Source organism: Oryzias latipes, chromosome 15 (assembly GCF_053564925.1).
Source record: "Oryzias latipes strain Hd-rR chromosome 15, Olatipes_Hd-rR_3.1".
NCBI classification, from domain to species: Eukaryota; Metazoa; Chordata; class Actinopteri; order Beloniformes; family Adrianichthyidae; genus Oryzias; species Oryzias latipes.
In genome coordinates, this window is record NC_136251.1 from 20,191,540 (window position 1) to 20,213,185 (window position 21,646).

The following is a 21,646-nucleotide window of genomic DNA, read 5'->3' on the forward strand; positions in this document are numbered from 1 at the left end:
TTCATATTGGTGATCTTGAAAAGTGACTTTATTTGGTACTTTATTTTGCAAAAATGTGCTATTTTAATAGTTTTCAAATTATTAATTGTTCACTTTAAGTAAGGTGTAAAGTTCCCTGGAAACAGTGCAATATAAATACGTTTTAGTCATTTATGTTGCTATTAAAAGTGTTTCATCCAAAAACCCTTGGATTATTTCAGTCAAATTCTTGAGTCATTCGTGTTGGGAAATATCTTTTTTTGGTTACTTTTCAGAACAGTGCTAATTTTTCTGGGTTTTAGTGGTTTTGTTTAGCCCAATTGATACTTTTACTGAGGCTTTTTTTTCTTTTTCTGAGGTAAAATAACTCAGAAAAAGTCCCTTTTTACCCAACTTTTTTTTTAACTATGGAGTATTTACTGTATCTAACATTCTCCTTTCTTTTTTAACTGTAGAGCATTGCTGCTCTTTTCCACTGACAAGGACAATCCTTAATCCTGTGTGAACATTTTCAGTCGAATCCGCTTCTATTCGTTCCAACTTCTCAGCTCCTGTCCATGAATGAATCTGTACCTTATTCTGTTAGCGGGTGTGCCACCTGCCGCTGCGTCACGACGCCCCTGACCAATCCCGACGCACGAGCTCCGTGCGCTCTTGGAGATCCCATGCTGCTTCTTCTATCGCCGCCCAATCCACGGCTCTGTGACCGGGGAAGGTGGCGAATCTTTTGAGTTGAGTGTCGTTAGCTCCTCAGACTTGACCAGATCGGACTGCGGATGCAAACATGGACGCGCGAGAAGTTTGACTGGATTGTCATTTTCCTCATCTACTTGTCGTGAATGTGACAGTGCGCATCAGTCACTGATGTGAGGTAGGTGGGGACGAGTTAAGAACTGAAAGCTTTGCGGACATTTAGTCAAAGTTATCTACGTGGAAATGTATTCCAAGGGTCGATTCCAAACTCACTTTGCGTCCCACCGAAAAAAACGCGCTCAAAAGTTGCCTTATTCTGATATGTATGCTTCCAAAGCGCATTCATCCTGCGTTGTACAATAGGTCTCTTCAGCTTTTGGCTGCAAGTTCGACACACACACACACACACACACCCTGCTTCTGTTCTCCCACTGCACGGCTCAGCATCCATGCCCGAGACTGGTTTTTCTGATGCGTCTCATCAAAAAGCGACCGGTCTTCCTAAAGTTTAAGGCAGAATGTCAATTCTTGATTACTCTAAATAAAGTTATCTAATGATCAAATATAAAAATATATATATCATCCTTCGTAAAAGTGCATTTCTCTTCCTGTGGCACGTGCTAAAGTAAATATTCATCCAATATTTGCGCCATAGCATGAGGAGGATAAATTGTCCTTGGATGGAAAGTAAAGGCGTTGGTGAATTGGGTTATATGTTTATTTATGAAGTCCCTACATGGCCATGTGAAGGAATGCTCCGTCTCAATGACCAGGGGGTGCTCTGACATTGTGCTACAAAATGAGTGAGAACAGAGGGAATGGCATTTGTGCCATGGTGGAATTTCTTTCCATTTTGCATTGCAGCTTTGTGTAAGATTGACTTTACTTACAGTACTGGTATGAACAAGGGTTTTTGTGCAGTTTTGCATTTCAATACAACAGCTGTTGTGTCAAAATGTCAACTAAAGCCCTGTTGGGGAAGTTTTGTGATGAAGGCACTGCAGGAATTTCTGTTGGTTGTCACTTTCCATTGGTTTTAATAGAGATATGCAATAAAAAAAAATCATTCTGAGAGAAAAAAAAAGAAGCAGAAGAGTGAGCTGCAATAAAGCTTTCATAGGGTGATGTATTGTTGACCCCCTGTCAATAATGCTGTTTTAGCCTCCCCTCTTTTGATGAATATTTTGTTTTAAATGATCTGAGTGCCTTATTGATCATGGATGTGACTTTACTTAATAAAGTGAGAGCTGGATGGGACTGCACAAGTGGGCGGGAAATGTCTTTGCTCTTATCTTGAGCTGTACCTGTTGTTTTGCGTGGGTACTGCTTTGGCTGATGGCGCAGATGCTGAGGTTTCCTGTTGATTCCCAACTTGCATTTTTTTAATACCCTGCATTCAGTATAAAATAAACAAATATAACATGTGCTTATTATCTCTATCTAAGTTTTTAAATGAGTCCAAAAATTACACAAAATATTGACGTTTTCAGGAGGTTTAAGTGTTTTGCAGCTTTAAATTTGGGGAAATTATGTAGAAAGCTTGAGGCGTTTAAAATCCCAGTGAAAAAGGCTGAATAAATACTGAAAATAATGACAGAGCGGAACAAAAACCGAATTGTTTGCACTTTAACCGTTCAATGCAATGTGCATTTGCTGGTACCAGCAGGCTACTTTTAGATCAGGCAATCGGAGACAGTGATGGGTATTTTACAGGAGTCAGCTGGCCAAACAGACGGGCTAACTCCCCCATTGGGTTTCATTAGAGCTCATCTTGATGTTAAAGCCCGTTTAATCCACTTTCACAGTCTTGCAGACCACAACTGAGCAAAGCATAGCGTCTATCTTTAGACAGCACACAGGCTGAAACTTTTCCCTCTCAGCTCAATTATTAAAACAACAGAGCAAAACGCCTTGTAGCTGATCTTTGAATGCCTCGGCTGAAGAGGCCTTTTATGCAGAACTTTGTTCCTTTCAAAAGGTGTTTTCAGACTCGGACGGAAGGCTGTCAATCAGTCTGCTGTTCATAAACAGCTGTGTTTATGCAGGCCTGCGGTCTCTCCCTCGCCTCCTCCAGCAAGCAGATGTGCTGCCGGAGGTGGAGATTACAGTAAAGCCTTATGAGGTGAGCGCTCTGCCTCTTTGTCTTTGCGTTCACTGTCTGGGCAGCCGCTGTTGTTGTCCCACGTTTGTGGCGCCTGTGTTGCTTCAGCAGCACAATGCTGGGAAGACAGAGACACACCTCAGCTGGACATACTCCGCTGCATTATATATGGCTGTTAAACTTACAATACATATAAAATAAAAAGGTGGATAAAAATTATATAAGTAGGGTACTGTACATATACTCTTCCTCACTTTACCTTTTCTGCCCTTTCATGTGTATATGCAGAATGGCAACAATTTAAACTTTTATAGCTGGAATAACATGTCCTAAACTCACTCATTTCTTCCTGACCTTTACTAGTTGTCATAACTTTAGTCGGCAGTCTCTTATTGGTGGCAATAAGGTGTGTACTTCAGGGCTGTTAAAAAATCCTGCCGCTGTGTGTTTACCTTAGACTATTGTGCATGTTCAGCACACAACTGTTCACACACAAATCAAGATAATGCCAGTGAGTTACAGTTTAAGGATCTAGCATTGTCAGGAAATTAAGAGGTAAAATAGAAGACAGCATTGTTTCAGTAGCAAATGGAACTACTAGGAGTAACACTGCACACAGATTCCAAATTTGTAGCAAACCCTGACGCACCAAATTGTCACTGTTGCACTGGGTATTAATATGATTATTTTTATTAGTTCCGCTTTCGCTCCTCATACAGCATTCTCAGTGTTTATCCCCTTTTCTTTCACTTTCCCCCACTAGCTTGGTCACGCGCCTCTGGTTTTCTCACCGTGCCACTCTCCAGGGCTCCCCTGACAAAACAAACCTTACTTAAGGGAATTCAGTCATCCTCAATATATGACTGCCAAGGTGTGTTTGCATTCTGACTGCTCTTTGCAGATAAATCAGTGACAGTTTTTTTTGTGATGAGCTTCTGTGGAAGTCCAGGGGGGGTGGATAAGGAGAGCTGCATGCAGAGAGAGTGATGAAATACAGAGGGGAGGAAAACGATAGAGAATAACTGCTCACTGGTGGCATGCTCGTATCCACAGTAAGTCTGGTTTTTGTAAAACAAAAATATTGTGAACCCACATGTTCCCCTCAAAGACTTGAGTTAATGCCAGCTACATGTTTATTTGTCCTGATCAACTCGGTTAATGGCTTTCTACCTTTTAAGAATCTGTTGAGGTTTTAACAGCTGGCTACTAGCTTTGGTTTCATGCACCACTGAAGCAAATAATGCTGAAGATGACATATCCACAAGTGTGGGTGAAGTTCGGCTCTGCACAAATGATGCTGCAGGAACGTATTTTGGTTTTTTTTTGAAAATGACACAGTTCAATGATAGTCCATGTTTGGATGCATTTTGAAGGGCCCGGTGTTTTCATATTTTTGTCGGCTCTGCAGGTGGTGGTCCAGTGCAACCTGCAGCTGCATCTGCATGGTGAGACTCATCCACTGGTAAAGGACAAATAAATAGGACATTTGATGGATATGCTTGTTGGCAATCATAGTGCTGCATGAATAAAGGATTGAGACCTTTTTTCATTTTGTCATCAGCATGGTTTTAAAAGACAGATTGGGAAAGATTTGTGTAGCAATAATCGGAGTGAAATCACAACATTTATAGATGTTTTTGATGGAATCCAACTGTTTATATCTGTGTAAAAACGGAAGGGTGAGTAAATGTCTCTGCTTATTTGTTACTTCTTCTCTTCTTGTCTTGTTGAAGCAAGTCACATTGCCACCTTACACCTCCATGTGAGCGTATCTGACAAGTTATTTAAGGTGGCCCAGCAAAGTCTATCCAGTTTTGAAATGGTGTTTTTAACATATTCTTGTAGCATTTTTCTGATGACGGAGGACAGGATATATATATAAAGAGAATTAAGATTAAATCTGTGTTTCTGAGTATTTCTTCATTCTAATTGCAGTGAATCAGGAAAAAAAAATGCAGTTAGATGAAGCCTGTTGTTACATACAAACTACAGCCGGCAAGCCTCAAGCTCCCCTCTCCGCTATATTCCGATGCATCCACTTGTAGACAGATATGTCCATGTATATTTTGTTTTCCTCGTCTGAGCTGGCATTTGGTTCAAAACTGTACGGCTGGATTGCTCCAATATTGCTCTGCATTTTTTTTGCACTGCTAATGATAGCTTACGGTTGTGAGGGGCTGTAACCTAGCGGGAGAGTGCAAAAACAAAGGGATTGTGGAAATGAGCGCAGACTTTCTCTGTGCCAACAGTCCCGCCTACAACTCATAGGTGAATTTCTGAAGAACTTATGCTGCTCTGCAGGAATTATGTCCTAGAAAACGACCATGTTTTTTTTAATTTAGGCTAAAGACGGCGTAGTCTAGACTAGTCATTGTTCCCAGATTAAAAAACAAAAAAGTTTTGAAGGTTTGAAGGATGCTGCTTAGAGTATTGTTTTAAATAACAAATAAGTACAATTTCTGGGAATAGAAAACAGTTTTGGTAAAATAAAGGTGGCGCAGTGGTTAGCGCTTTAGCCTCACAGCAAGAATGCCCCTGGTTCAAGTCCCGGCTGGGGGGACCTGAAACAGAACATCAATGGTGGACCTTTCTGCGTGGAGTTTGCATGTTCTCTCCGTGCATGCATGGGTTCTCTCCGGGGACTCCAACCTCCTCCCACCGTCCAAAAACATGCTTCATAGGTTAATTGGTTACTCTAAATTGTCTATAGGTGTGAATGTGAGTGTGCATGGGTGTGTGATTGTGGCCCTGCAACAGACTGACAACATGTCCCTCGCCCGCAAGTGGCTGGGATAGGTTCCGGCAGCCCAGTGACCCCGAAAGGGATAAAACAGATTAGAAGATGAATGAATGTTGCTTAATCATTGGTTAACTTGTTTTGTCAATGTTCATTTTTTCCTAAGATTTTTTTCACTGAAAAACCTTTACGCCTTGTTTGTTTTTTCTGAACTGCCTTTCACTTTTTTGAAACAAGTCAACCAGCACTTTAGCACAAGGCTAAATTGTATACCAGCCAACTGTACTAATAGCACACTTCAACTGAAACACCCACTTTTAAATTTGTAATTGTCCATTTCCAAGATTTGATGTGGAAAGGATGAACTGAGTTACAGCGCCACGGATTAAATCAGGGACTAAAGACTACCATTAAAATTTTTTTTTGATCTCAAATTTTAGCTTCGGTTTCTTCTTTTGTTGATTTGTTTTTTTTTTTTTACATGAATGGCAAATTTCAAGTGTCACTAAAGAGGGAGATTCTCATGTGCCAGATGCATCCTATTGCTGGATTACAAAAGAAAAATGAAAAACAGGGGTGCAAAAAATAATTGTATTTCCTGAAAAGGCAGGAAAAAATGTCAAATATTAAAAATAAGAACGCAGTTTTCTAAAACATTAAAAGCAAACAAAACAAAGAAAATGTTAAAATGAGTTCATCTGGTTTTATTTTATTCATTTATTTTTTACAGAAAATAAGACAATTAAAAATGAAAGCACAAGGCATAATAGGAGATGCTGAAACCAGGAAACCTGGAAAATTCAAATAGTTTAAGAGGTTTTTCTTTCTCATTTTTATAGCTTTTGACAGTCATGATGCGAATGCAGCCTTCTGATTGCTACTTTACCTAACCCAGATCTCAAATGCATGTTCTAAATGCCTATTTCTTTCCAAGTCCTCTTACACGTTACACAATTAGAATAGAGAAAACAGCTTCCAAAGCAGGACTAATCCTCCTGGAGGACATCGTGCCGCACAGCAAATACCGACCAAGTACTGTTGGGATTGGAGTTGTTGAGGCAGAACAGATGCAAGTTCGAAATGTAGATGAGGGTTAAAAAATAAAAATAAATTATAATTGCAGCAAATGTTAGTGATACTTTAAAGGCAGTTAAGAGGGAAAGCAGACTTTTCTAAAGCTAAAAACAAATTTAAATGCAAGAGGTATTTTGTGGAGATATCATATCGATTTCTAACACTAAACTTAGTTTCTTGTCAAATGTGCAGCTGTATTTTCTATTACACCCTTTCACTTGATTAAAGCACCTGATCAGGTTTGTTTGTTCTGCCTCCACACTCACTGACGCTTGAAGGATTCCTTTATTGTCGCTTGGTATCCGTCATGGCATCGTCAGCGTACCGCAAAGCGTCAAAGTCAAACTGACACGGTCAAAGCAAAAGCAAAGGAGCAACTTGTAAAAATGATCTGATGCTTTTTCCACGTAAGCTACTTTAATCATGAATGTTTGTGGTATTCTTTTAAGGGAGGGCCAGCCGTGTCTGTCTTTGACTCTTGCTCTTTCCTCAGTTTGATTGACATCAAATACCTAAAAAAAAGTACATGTTGAAGTTATATCAGTCTTGGTGAAGATGTAGAGCAAGTCCTTTGGCTAAACCTTGTAGAGAAAAAATGATCTAAGCCAAAAAGTCCTACCGCCTCTATAAAAATGACATTTACATGAGTCTGAGAGGCAACAGGAGGGGTTGAATAATTTCACTCCAATTTGCCATCTTGTCAGAGAATGCCTAAAGAGGTGTTTGGGTCAATATTTTGTTATTTTGTGCAGCACAGTTGTATAAAGCGTCTGAAAGCTGTGAGCAAAATTAGACTAGAGGGACATGGAGTCACACGCTGTTCCTACAGGGTTTGCAAGTGTTTCTGTGTGGGTCTGCATGGAGCAGTAACAAGCAGACATTACCAAATCAACACACAAGGAGCTAAATAAATTGTCTTGGTGTGTCTGTGCAGACCTGCCTATTAAAAATCTCTCCTCTTAAAACTTTATAGTTTTATTGGTTGTAAAGATGCAACCATCCATTTTTGTTCTAGATTTTACAAGCAAGTGTAAAATCAGTAAGTTACCACAACATTTTATGGTTCAGTCCAAAAAAATCATTAGTGGTGAGAAACTAATCACTCTAGAAAATACAACTTTGGACAAAAAACATGAATTCTTAAGGTGTTTTTAATATTTTTACATTTTACTTTTACTCTTAAGGTCCAGAAGGGGCCGTTTTTTTTTTCTTTTTTTCTTTTAGTAAGCATTTGTATTTTAAAACGCCAAAATTTAAGATGTTCCTTAGGGTGTAACTGCGAAAAAAAATGACCCCAGGCTTCAGGGATTATCAATAACCGTGCAGGTTTAAGAACTAACTTCAATTCAGAATATTAAGACTCTGACTTTAAAGGAGAAGTGAAGACTTTTAAAGAGTAATATATAGTAAAAGTCCTCTAAAATGAAGTTTTGGGTTCAGTAATTTCCAGTTTTATGTTTGATGTTTCTCCAGGTTCAAATTTCCCAGACCGAGTGAAGTATACCGTGAACATGTCCACAGGAATTAGTTCCACTTTAGCAAAAGGTTAATAATCTCAGACTCATCTCAGGAATGAGTTTCACTTGGCATGATATAAAAGCCTTCTTGGAAAAGAGCAATGACATGAATCACAGGAGTACTTTTTTTAGAATTAGTCATCTTCATCTGTATCATGTTTGTCCGTATCAGCTTTGTCGACCCTTTTTTAAGCTTTATATCAAGGGAAAGCTGCAGAAGTATGTTGAGGTTCAAAGACGTGTGGAGCAAAAATCAACAGATTCTGTGAAATGGATTGATGTGGTGGAAGTCAGAGCAGCTAGAATACATTAACCACAGTGGTGTCTGTGGGACGGGAAGCAAGACAAATCAAAGAGAGGATGGATGGAACTGCCTGGGATGTCTCTACACAGGTTTTGGCTGGACAATGTTCATAGAAAAAAAACAAAAGGGGACTGTTTATTGGCTGGGCATCTGCTGCGTTTCTTTATAATGTAATCATAACCCAGGCAGGGCATATTTATCGCTTATACATGCAACACTCTGGGGTTACAGCACCTTATTATTTATTAATATTTAGTCAGCTGAAAATTTGGTGTAAGCAAGAAAATACAGCGGTTGAATTTGATATATGAGACTGAACCTTTATAGCGTGAGCTCAGTTTGAAGATCTGCAACTGAAGTGGCAAACAAGTGAGATGAAGGTTAAAATCAGCTGGTGCTGTTGAGTTGTAGCAGAGCTGGCAGGAGCACAGAGCTCCATTTTAGTTTGAGTTTGGGAATTAAGTGGCTTTAGACGACTCAGCCTGCACCAAAGAGGGAGAAAGGTGCACAGCTGACATTGTGTTCATATAGATTTGGTGACCCAGCAGATTTGCAAACCCTTCACTCTACAAGTTGTTTGGCTGTAACTCTTCCTATTTGGATCTTGTCCATCACAAACAGTTAAGCACAATACATTTAAAAATTTCAAATCTTGATAAGAAAATGGATTTCTTGCATTAAGACATTTTATTTTCACTGCTACTATTAGGACATAAACATCAATGAGAAAAGGGTTAAATTGTGTCCATGTTTCAAAGTGATAAATTGCAATAAAAACCATGAAAAGGAATTTGTATACGTGGAATTAATACAATTTATTTTTACAAATCCATTCACTCAAATTGGATTTTTGACACAATAACCAATGATAAAAACAAAATACATTTCTGTATAAGGTTTTGTTTCAATTGTATTTAAAAAAAATTCACAAAAGGAAGGAACGTAGTAAAAAGAGGCTGTCATCCATCTTTGTGCAATGTATTTTTGAGCTCGTGCCAGCTATTGTTGTTTAGTGCAACCAAATAATGTCCTCTATTGATTATATTTCTTGCTGCTTTCATCGTTTTTTGTTTTTTATTATTTGTTCCGTTTTTAGTTGCTCTGTGGCAACCATCCTGCCAACAAAACAGAGGCAAATTTTTGATAAAATATTGCCGTTCTGCAAAACCTTTATGTCCTTAAAAATGACACATTTTTAATAGCTGTGCCTAAAAAAGCAAAATCATAATAAAAAGACCACTGGGAACGCTTTTACAACAGGTATAAAAAGTTAGAGTTTTAATAAGTTATCATGAGAAACAGGCTACAAGAACATGTTAAAAATACCAAAAGCATGATTTTCATTGAAGTGCATCTTTAGATCATCTTGTCCTACATAGTTTGTTATAGAATTGCTTGTGAGCTATAATCATCTACACACCTAGCCAGGCACACACTGTAATGGGGTGGGGGTCAAACCATTCTCTAGCTATCAATATAATTCATATATGTAAAGGTTTTTTCAGTGCACATCTAGCATGATCTATCTGGACATGTCCCATTTCCATGTAGGGACACCTGCTGCCACAGCAGACTGCTGCTTCGATTGAAGGGCAGTGCCATGGTGTGAAAGCGTCAATTATGCAGGTGAGAAATTAGGAGACATTCACCACATGTGCCCCTGTACTGTGGAAAGACGGAGCTCTATATCCTTTCCCTGCTCCATTCTGTGTCTGTTTTGTGGTATTTTGAGTTTCTGAGGTCGAGCTGGATTTCCATGTGTTGTGAGTTGCTAGGATACTTTTTGAATTTGTTGTGAGTTATTTGTAATAATCAAGTAAGGCTTAGGTCTCACATCAGATTGTTTTTACCTCTAATTGCCTTGAGATATCTTTTTTTGGGATATGACTGTGCCTCATCTGTGCCCCCACTGGCTCTGGTTCTGTGCCTGATTGGCCTGTTGAACAGTCCAGGTCTTCACTCTATGCACTTTAAGCCATATTTATAAGTAAACGTCTGCATAAATTCCAAACATAGTTACTTTAAACGTTCAAAATTCCACTGAGATCCAGGCCAAGCGCCCATATCTGTGCGATTACAGAAGTATTTAAGACAATATGTTGCCCCAGAAATTCTCTTTCACCGACACGTGTTCAGTGATCCTGTGTGAGCTCTTGAAGTTTTCTCTTTAACCTTTTTCCTTTCTGTCCTTGTTTATTCAATCGCTCGTTTCTAGCCAGATTAGTCTCAGTAAAGCTCTTTAAAGTAATCTTATTAAATCTCATTTTTTAACAACCCATAGAGCCGTTGGAGTTTGTAGTCATCTGCCTAATTTCCCTCCTGCTCCCACCGCTTCATCAGTCATATCCCGCTTTAATCCTTAGCTGGTGAGAACCACCAGGGAAGAGGAATAAGTCTGTGACCTCTTTGCTGCCTGTGTTTGTTATTTGTACTTTGGATATCAGGATCTGAGGTGACATAATAATATAAGTGAACAATGAGCAGCCACTCTTTGGAGAGCAAGAGAAACAGGGCCTAAGTCATTTCCTCAGTTCAGTAATTAGCCTTTTTACTGTATGTCAACTTTGGCTGGAGGTTTAAACGCTAAAGTTTGCTCTCCATATATCATAATCAGGATGTGGCAGAGGTTATTTAGATTGTTCTCAATCCAGTGTTTGGGCTCTTTCTTAAGTCTATGCTTAGATTCCCAACCATTATTTTATGCTAATTCTCAGAAAGTAAGTCACCTAACTTCCAAATCAGATTTTTCTGGTGGTTTCTTTTGGGTCAGAGTGAAAAAGCAACCAAGGAGGACACAAGTAAAGAAAATAAAGATTAAAACAGCATTTCTGAGGATTTCTTTGGTCAAATCACTCTAAATCATGAGCAAACAAAAAAATCCCTTTCAAAATGCTTGTAGTTGTGACGTACAAATTACAATCGGCAAGCCACAAGCTCTCTGCTCCTCTCGATTCCGATGCGTCGACCTGCAGACAAATAGATCTGTTAACGTCTTTGTTTTTCTCATCTGAGCTGTTAATGTTAGGTTGGGGGTGTGAGGAGCTGTATGCTAGCGGGAGAGAGTGCAAAGGGATCATGGGAAGTAAGGGCAGGAAAGGACCACACAAACAGTCCTGCCCACAACGCAGAAACAAATTTCTGATGAATTCCTGCCGCTCTGCAGAAACTATGTCCTAGATTTAGCAAAAAAACAAAACAAACAAACAAAAAAAACACCATAATCATAATTAACAGACCACTGAGAACGCTTTTACAATAGATGATCAGACTGGGACTTTAAATCCTTTTTTTAAAAACAAGCTTTCTTCTTATATCAAGCTGAAGCGCTGCTCAAGTGGCAACACGTAAAGGAAAAAAAATATACATATAAATGAAGCAAGTTGTATAAAGGGAGGCTTTAGAGGCAGATCTGCAAACATGCGACTATGAGCAGAAATACGCTTTTTGCTGAAACCTGTCAGACTGGATTTGTTATTTCTTTGTTAGCTTGCAAACTAAGTTAGACCATTAGTTTCACTTCTCTGAACAGTGATGTGAGACCCTCAAAACACAGGGACAACTTAAAGCCGGGGTTATATGGAACATAAATCCCGCAGCCTGACAAATTTGTTGACTTTAACAGGAGGAATACGGAAGACTGCAACCTGCTTAACTGTAGGTGAAGTAACTCAAACAGCCTTAAAACAAAAGGAAATGAAAAAATAGTGTAGCGCTGTTTACAACCTTGGTTGACTTTTCTTTTCTCTAAAGCTGCAGCCTTGCTTCTATTACGTTTTATTTTTTCAAGTTAACGTATCTGATGGCAAAGCATACGCGTTTTCTGGTGAGCTATACCTTATTCAGTGCATCTCTTGCATTCCAGCTGGAATTGAAATGGTGTGGATGACTGTAACTGTTAGAAAACAGATGATGTAAAAGTCTGGTTGTGATTGAGTTCCTGGAGGTCTGTCAGTCTCAGCAGATTTTTCTATTGAAAGAAAGTACAGTACTCTTGTTTTTTTTTTTTTAAACTCTTCAACTTCTTTTGCTCTTTGGATAGCATGAGTGTATTTTTTTATAGTTGTAAAAAAGATCTAGCAGTTCAGTTGGGGTCTGACATCATTTTCCAGAGTGTTTTTCTTTTCTTAGTTCAGCAGTAGAGACTCACAGCTTTAACTTTTTTCTAATTTCATTAGCCTCTTCACATTGATTAGCCCCTCCGTCCCCTCTCAGACTCCTCCTGTCATTAATAATGCCTTGTTATTGTGATTAAATGAGTGTTTCGCAGTCACTGCAATCAGTCAGGGGGAGTGACAAGACCCAGGTCAACATTACACAAGAGTTGTTGTAACAGGGATGTTACTTGATCTCTTTTTAGTAGTCCGGGGCCTTATGAGCTTTTTTTTTCTTCTACAATTTGCTTGATTAACAGATATATTTTTCAATTTCCAAAGGGTTATTTTGTCATTTTTTAATCCAAAAATCACAAAAGATGAGATAACAAAATATCAAATGTGCAGAGACAAAAAACAACAACAAACATATAAATCCACAAACAAAGCAAACACGAGGTGCGTGAAAAATGCCATAAAAACCAGACAAAATACTATTCAAATCTCCATACTTTTTTCAAGGGGTGTCACAATTATGTGTCATAATTCTTGTTATGTTTGTCTTAAACTAAAAATGTTAAAGCCAAAGACTTTTTGAAATCTTAATATTCTGTTTTAAATAAAAGCTATACTAATGGGAGGTTTGGGTCAACCCTCAGTGTAAACAGCAGATGTGATTGGCCGGTCAGTTCAGGGACTACTGATGGTTAACCCTGGAGAACCCAAGGACATTTTTCTTTTTGGAGTTTTTAAGTTATTTTGAGATTTTTTCTTTATTTGATAGATTCATTTTGAGTTACTAGCAAGTAACTGCAGCCCAAAATCCATTTTTAAACCCTTGGATTTTTTAAGGGTCAAATGTGTACATGGCATGATTTAATTAAAAGAAAAATCTTCAGGAACTATGTATAAAAAGCTTTATAATTCACTTTTTGACTTTTAAATCTAGTAGCACTATTATATCGTGTCAAATAACTATTAAGAGTTTGAATGATTCATTTCTCTGTTGTGTTGTTTTTCAGACTCTGTTGTAGACATCAGGATTAGATCATATAACATTTTGTAAGCATGAGCAACAGTTTTCTTAGAATAAGAGCAGAGAAACTAAATGTTAATCTGTGTTGCTCGGTTGCATGTAAAGCCTTTAGGGGTTCCATGGACAGAGAAGATTAAGAGGTTTGTAGACTCGCATGTGTGAACCCTAAAAGAGCTTTCCTGTAATTGCTATGGCAGAAGTTTCCGAACCAAGGAAAATAGTCTGTCAGCCAAAAAGTCTTCCCAAAGCATGTCGTGTAAAATCAGCAGTGTGTCTCTTAATGGAATATCCATGTACAACACGTTATGCAGTTTTCTCTTTTTCTTGGGCTGAAGAAGTATTTTTGACACGGTCTATCAAAATTTTATGATGTCCTCTTCAATATCAAACATCCCAAAGACTCAACAGAATCCTAAAGTTTTTCCGCGCTCTACTTGTGCCTTTGAAGAAAAGGTGAGGCTAAAATAAAGGGAAGTGACTGGCCTGACTGAAAAGTAAAACGGAAAATTCATTTAGCCTAAGGCTGGGCGATTCATACTATAAATCTATTTTGAATAAATACAACCATTTAAGTTTTTGGGTTTCAAATTCACAAAATGTTAAGTTTTAGCAGACCTTTGGCATGTAGATTTAAAGAAAGTCCCACTTTTAAATTCTTCCATGTGGGTTTTTGAAAAATTCTTTATAGCAGAAGAATTGTCATGTGTGGTTGATGTGTGGATGTGTGTGTAAATCCATTTGCTCCATCACCGGCTCACTGTTTGCTTACACTGGGCATAATGAGTCATTAATTTGCTGCTGTCACTTGTAGCCCACAGTCACTCTGAGCAAAATTAACTCCTGATCCAGCAGAGCAGGGAAGCAGCAAAGACACGGAGCAGCTCCAGACCCTCTGCAAATGTTTTCAACTCCTAACAGCAAAACCCTGGACTCCGTTGACGACTCAGGAGCAAGATAAGGTTCAAAAAACGTGAAAAATGTCTTGAAAAGCAGACAAAATTCCATTTAATCTACGTATATATTTCGAGGGGTTATCACTATTATTTTTCATAACTCTTGTTTGTTTTGAATTAAAAAAATGTCAAACTAAAATCTCAGTTGTGTTAAATTTTGAATAAAAACTCAAAAAATTGAGGGGTTAGTGTCATTCCTATGTCATTGTGCAGAACCAATGTGATTGGTAAACGGTAAATTCAGGGACTGCTTAGGATTAAATTATTTGTGGAGAAAATAAAATATTCAAATTATTGTTAGGTAATAAAGGATTCTTTAAAATTCTTGAGTATAAAGTGACACAAAAATTGACAGTTTTATCTCATGTCAAACGTGGAATTTGCTTTGTGTGAAAAAAAAAAAATCATTTCAACGTTTTTGAATTATTTACCATTTATACCATTTTTATGCCAGCCTCAGTCCATATTTAATTTCTATAAAGATCGCCAAATCCTCCAATATTAGAACGGACGACATGATGGACAGGCTCAAAAAAAGTGTCATATCAACAGATTGACAGCTCTGCTTTTTGAGGGAGTCTTGCCCAAAGGGCTATAGGAGAGTGAGTTCCAGCTTTTCTAAAGCAATCACTTTGACGCTGGTTGAAAGAGCGGCACTGGAATGTTCCCTTGGTAGTCTGCAAGCAATATGGGTAGTATATCTTTAGAGGCTGTGTTTACATGTAGGCAGGAGTTACACTCAAGCCACTCATGCAACAGTCTTTAACTATTTTCTGCAAAGTGCTCATGGGTTAACAGTGTTTGGTGCATAATCATACTCATTTATTGAATCAAACAATTTTGTTTAGTATACTTGCAAATACTTGCATTTGTTCTATGGCATGATAATTAATTTATGAAAATTCATTGATAAACATTTAAAATGAAAGTTAACAAAAGTGAAAGGTTCCTCCTGGTTATTTATAGTGAATCTTATCTTAGCAAATCACATCAACAAATCACTCTGCACAAAACATATTAAAGATCACAACTACAATTACAAAAGCAAAACAAATAATAATAATAATAAAAAATAATAGAAATTAAAACAGAATACCAGAAACCAAAACATAATAAAAAAATAACAAACACAAAGTAAAAAAGAAATGTTTTAAAAACAAAAGTAATTTCCAGAAATATAAAAAGTTAAAAAATAAAACAAATAAGAGACCGTTTTGTGAAAAGGACTGTTAAGAAAAATGTAGGCAATATGAAAAATCAATGATGTTTTTTGTCTTTTTTCAATAGTTGTTGTAATCTTTTTGCGTTGAGTGATTTGTCAATGTGATTTGCACTTCAGGGATTATTTGAATCTCTGGGTTTTTAAAGTACCCAAAATAACAGTTAATTCATAAATTTTTCCCACAGGTTTTAGCGAAGTCAAACAGCTTTTAAATTCTTAGTGTTTTGACTGCTGTGTTGTGGCACAGTGGGCACAATGAAATCACCACCCGTTTAGCTTCCTTTTCCCCAGTTTCTCTTTTCTCTTATTTATGGCTCCCTTTTGTCTGCTTTTGTTGTGGGAGTTTATGTCTACATTATCATGACCTGCTGTTTGTGTAGCACTAAAGGGCCATACCAGATGCATAACTCGTCAAAAGGAAAACAATCGGCCCTAAGATGTTGTTCCTGTTAATTTGCAAGCTTTTTTGAGCTTATAAGGATTGTATTCTCCCTGAAGGGATTCTTTAAAAACCCAAACGCCTTTTAGTATTATGCATGTTTAATTATGGATACAGCGTATTAAAACTGACCGACTAAGCTTCACAGGTCTATGACAAAAGCTTTGTATTCATCAGTGTGCTTGTGGAAATAGGATTGCATCTATTATCCTGATATTGTTAGTGTCAGAAATTTTGTGAGAAGCTGAGAACACAGGAAATATTTCATTTCTTTAGAATAAAAGTTGGAAATAGCTTTTGCCTGATAGGAAGCCAAACTTTAAAAAATATTCATTTGTTGGTCCTGGCGCTTTGACAATGCAGTTAAATTCTTGTGTGCATCAATAATTCTTTGCATGCTTTTTCGGGATCTTGTATTATTGCTATCGTTTTCCAACCAGTCTTGCACTAAATGAAATTGGAATGAGGAGCAGTTTTCGGGAGTCAGTGTTCTCCCTTTTCTGATGACCGATGGCAGAAGGGAGATGAAAGGCCTGCTGTACCTCAGCTTCATTCCCTCCCCATCTCCTCTCTTTTTTTTCCTTACTCCTCACCTAAGAGGCAGTGCATCTTTGCAGTGCCATGAAAGAATGCAGGAGGCAAAGTTTCCAGTCAACATCAGGTTCACAGCATATGAATATGGACATATGTGAACACAAATCATGCTTTTTTTCAGCTTTTTGTTTTATATCATCTTATTACATTTTCTCATTTTGCAGCAAATTGAACTAATTAGATGCTTATATCTTCCAGGATACAGAATTGTGGTATTTATGATTATAATAAAAGCCTGAAGTTTGGCTTAATAGATTTTAGATTATTTTTTTGCAGGAAGGATACAAAGCAGCTCTCAAGCTAAGAAATATCCCTTTAAAATTGTAATTTGACAGATCTGAAAACACTCAGACAAGTTTGGTTGAGATTTAAAGGTTTTTTTTTTTTTCAGACAGATGGTCTTCACTCTAAAAAGAGTATTTGGGCTGTAGTGGGAAACTTTTTACATTAACCTAACTTAATTATTTAGTTTGGTAAAAATAAATCATTTTTTTGAGTTTATTCAACCTAAGAATAACAAGTAGTAAGTAGTCTGAAAGTTATTTTACTTTCAATCAACTTAATTCAATTAAGTTGGTGTAACTTTGGTGTGAAGCTGTCAATGCGTCATGATGTCATAAGATAGATAGACTTTATTGTCATTGCAACATTGTACAACGAGATTAAGGTGCAAAAATAGTCAAATAGTAAAAATAGTAAAAAAATAAAATCACAATAAATAGTATAAAAACAATATAAAATACAGCAGACATAACCCACACACACGTGAACATTCTGTCATGTTTCCATTTATGGCTTGTTCTTTACAGCGTTTAATGTAGTTATTGCTACGGGATAAAAACTTTCCTTGAATCTGTCAGTCCTTGTTTTGATTGACCTGAACCTTCTCCCTGATGGCAACAGTTCAAAGAGGGAGTGTCCAGGGTGTGAAATGTCCTTAAGAATGTCCTGGGCTTTTTTGAGGCAGCGCGAGTTGTGGAGTTCTTCCAGAGGGGGGAGAGGGCAGCCAGTGATCTTCTGTGCCGTGTTAATGACCCTCTGAAGAGCTTTCCTCTGAGCCACTGTGCATCTGCTGAACCATACACAGACACAGTACGTGAGGATGCTCTCAATAGAGCATCGATAAAAGGACACCAGCAGTCTCTGGGAGATGTTGTTCTTCCTGAGCACCCTTAGGAAGTGCAGTCTCTGCTGGGCCTTTTTTAGCAGCTCAGAGGTGTTTACTCCCCAGGTTAGATCCTCCTCTATGTGGACCCCCAAGAAGCGGAAGTCTGGCACTCTCTCCACACAGACCCCGCTGATGAACAGTGGAGAAACAGCAGTTTTCTTCCTCCTGAAGTCAATAATGACCTCCTTGGTCTTTGTGGTATTGAGGAGCAGGTGAGGCAGCGCAAGGAATTGTGGGATACCATTTTCTTTGCCTATCTGGGCAGATTGGGGTTTAGGTTTTTGTCCATATGTTTTGTTGTCCAGCTGTTTAACTCTGTTAACTAGTAATTTAAACTGTTATGTTTATTTCTTTCTGCACCATGAGTTAGAGTTTGGGAGAGGATGATGACCAATCCCCTCGTGCGGAAAAACACCGAGTTCCAATATTAAAGACAGAGTTCACGACATATGAACTCCTGCCTTGTAAAATGAGATATTGCTGGGTCATTAACGTCTTTGATATGGAAATGAAAAAATTACTTTGATAAACATAATTCAATTACGTGTTACCAATTGAAGTGATTCAATAAAGTTGGATCAACATTTTCCTTTTTAGAGTGTTGTTTGGATAGATATAAAAGCTCAGTTGAATTTTGGTGCTAAACATACAAGCAAACTGAAAGTTGCAGTCTGAGCATGTAGGTAGTGTCTATTGGACTCAAGAATGGAAACCACCAACTGGGCTCAAGACATCTTTTAGACAACGAACACACAACTATTGTAGACATCTACTCGACATCTTAGTCAACTCTATTAGATGTCTGCCAGTAGTGTAGTGAAATATATCTGCACGTAGAGGTCTCCCTACACATCTACTCATAGCCATCGGATCTTTGGACATTTGAAGATGTCTATAGAGTCCTTTTTTAAACATTTACTAGATATAAAATCAACACTGTGATTTTACGATTTATTTGATTTTGAATTTTCTTCATAGACTTTTAGTAATCACGACATTCTACATTCCAAGAAGTAGCAATCATTTCTACCTGGGGTTAAAATGTCTCCTAAAATTACAACAATCCAGCATAAATACAGTACAGACCAAAGGTTTGGACACACCTTTTCATTCAAATGAATGTGAAGGTGTGTCCAAACTTTTGGTCTGTACTGAATGCAATGTCATGTGTGAACAAAGCATTCATTTACGGGGTGGCCGTGGTGCAGCGGTAGGGCGGTCGACCCATGATCGTAAGATTGCAGGTTGAATTCCCGCCTTGCACACCCATGAGTGGAAGTGTCCTTGGGCAAGACACTGAACCCCACCTTGCCTCTGAATGTGTGTGTGACTGGGTGAATGGGTCTGTGACTGTAAAGCGCTTTGTCCTTGTAGGAAGAAAGGCGCTATATAAGTATAAGCCATTTACCATTTACCATTTAAAAGAATTAGAAAAGCACATCCTAATTTTTCAACAATCTTATAAATCAAAACTCAACCTGGGACATTTTAAACACATACAAATCCCCTAAAATAACAATGAAGACATCAACAGTAACAGGGTATAGCAGTTCATGATAAATACTTGAACAAGCAGACTTTAAACAGTCACTTTCACCACTTTGATCCCATTTTAGATACCATCAGATCCTCCTGGACAGAAAAAATGGTGGCTTGTTTACAACTCGTAAGGCATGATGGGACAGCACTGCAATTAGTTGTAGAAAAGTCGTTAGCTAACGGCGATGTGGATCAATGTAATGCATATCTATTGCTGTAAACATCAGAATAACTATGATTCAGATATCTTATAAATGTCTCTGTGCCCAATGGGAAAGAAAACAAACAAAGTGAAATAAGCATAATAGATTTTAAGTACGTTTGAAAATGGAAACTCAGATGTGCATTTATATTTTTCGTCTATTGACCAGAATCATGGTGTTTTATTTTTATTTTTATTTTCGTTTTTTTTTTTTTTTTTGGTGTGTATTATATAGCAGCTGCTTGTTCAGAGCAATATCCCTATTAAAAACAGTTTGTTCTAACAGTTTGCTTTCAAAAGAGTGGGAGGAAATTTGACAAAATTGTTTAACGTTAGCTGCCCAATTGTACCAAATTGAATCTTAAAGAGAAAAAAACCCCAAACATTTCATCTCTTTCATCTCATATTTTTATTTTATTTTTGTTTTTTGAACATATTATCATAACCTGATCTTTTTTTGTTTGATTCATTTAGTAGAAGCCTAAGTGGTTTTGGAAATCATATATTTTCCTCCCTCCTATTTTTGTTGACAGCTCTGTTTCCTTTTACTCTTTCGGCTCTCCTTCGGTGTCTCTAATTGAGTTTTTGGACCGCCGATTCGGTCTCAAACGCTCCACAAGAGATAAAAGAAATTTTGCTTTTCAACATCAAAGTGGTCCCCTCATGTCCCTCAACCAATGGCACGTTCATCCTCATCCAAACATGGTGAGATCAGATGAACAGCTGAGGTTAATGTGGCTTTGAAGGGTTAATGGTATAAAAAAAAAGCATGCTTCCCTTTTGTTTTAAAGTTGCAGACCATGCATCGAACAACTACCGGCATGAGTTTCATCCTTCAATCACAAGGCATGAAACCTTTTCTTCCTATGCCTCCTTTTTTGCTTTGAAACAGCTCCATCTCCTATTTAACATTATATGTTGCTTCAGCTTTGTACTGTTAAAGAGATTTACTTGAAGCTGCAATTACAGACAAAGGAAACGAATAATTTTCCTACTAAGTGAAGTCAGCTAGATAAATTCGGAAAAGTGTGCTTTTACACGGTCATGACTCATTAAAATGACAAAAGCTTTTCATGTCTGCAAGTAGCCACTTTATGTTTTGCATGCAAAATCAGATATCATTTTCTGAATATTGACCATGACTTTACCAACAAATTCGCCCCTGATTTAAACTTTAGAAGATTAAATGTAATCTGTTGCATTAACAAAGCCACGAGGTTATTTATCAAAGTAATACAAACTTTTTGTTTGTAGTTTATTTTTATTATTTCATTTTGCACAGCTGGTTATAAATATAAAAAACAGGCTGGTGTGTACTTTCACACGCATGTTGCAGAGCTGTTGGATACATCAGCTAAATACAAGCTCAAGTTTGAAAACCAAAATATATTCCAACAGAAAAGTTTAAGATTACATAGATTGGTATTACTTGCAAAATTCTGATTTAATTTAGATTTAATTTGCAAGTTTGCAGTATGATTTATGTTTGGATTGGGTATCCAGTTCAAATTTGACATTTTAGTAAAAAGAAATTAATAAATAATTTTCACAATTAAATTTGACTGAAAGCCATTTAAGTCCTCCTCCAATCATCTATTTATCTATTGTAAAAGCGTTTCTCAGAGGTCTTTTAATTATGATTAATGCTGCTTTTAGCCAAAAAAACAACAACAAAAAATTGTTGTTTTCTAGGACATAGTTTCTGCAGAGTGGCAGGAGTTTTTCCGCTAAGTTGTTGCATGTGTCCTACATCATTAGAAAAATGTCACAGGAAGGTGTTAAAAAACAAAACAAAAAACGCTATTTATAGGAGTGGGTCTTAAAAGAAATATAAATTCATGATTTCATCTTACAAATTGAAAGCCAAAAGTCATTCAAAATTAAGTAAAGACTTTTTAACTCAGTCTTGATAGATATACATAACCATATTGATTCTGCAATCAATCTGTTTTAACATTGAACAAAGGCTACTTAGCCAAAGAAATTAAATAGTCAAT

The 21,646-nt window shown here is 37.4% G+C and overlaps 1 protein-coding gene across 1 annotated transcript in view; it reads left to right on the forward strand.

Annotated features, from left to right (window-relative positions):
* Positions 1–658: 658 nt before the first annotated feature.
* Positions 659–21,646, forward strand: part of chrm3a (cholinergic receptor, muscarinic 3a) — a 98,440-nt gene continuing 77,452 nt past the window's right edge. The window contains exon 1 of the mRNA XM_011484363.4: positions 659–850. The gene's annotated coding sequence lies outside the window, so the exon portion shown is untranslated. The remainder of the gene's footprint in view (positions 851–21,646) is intronic.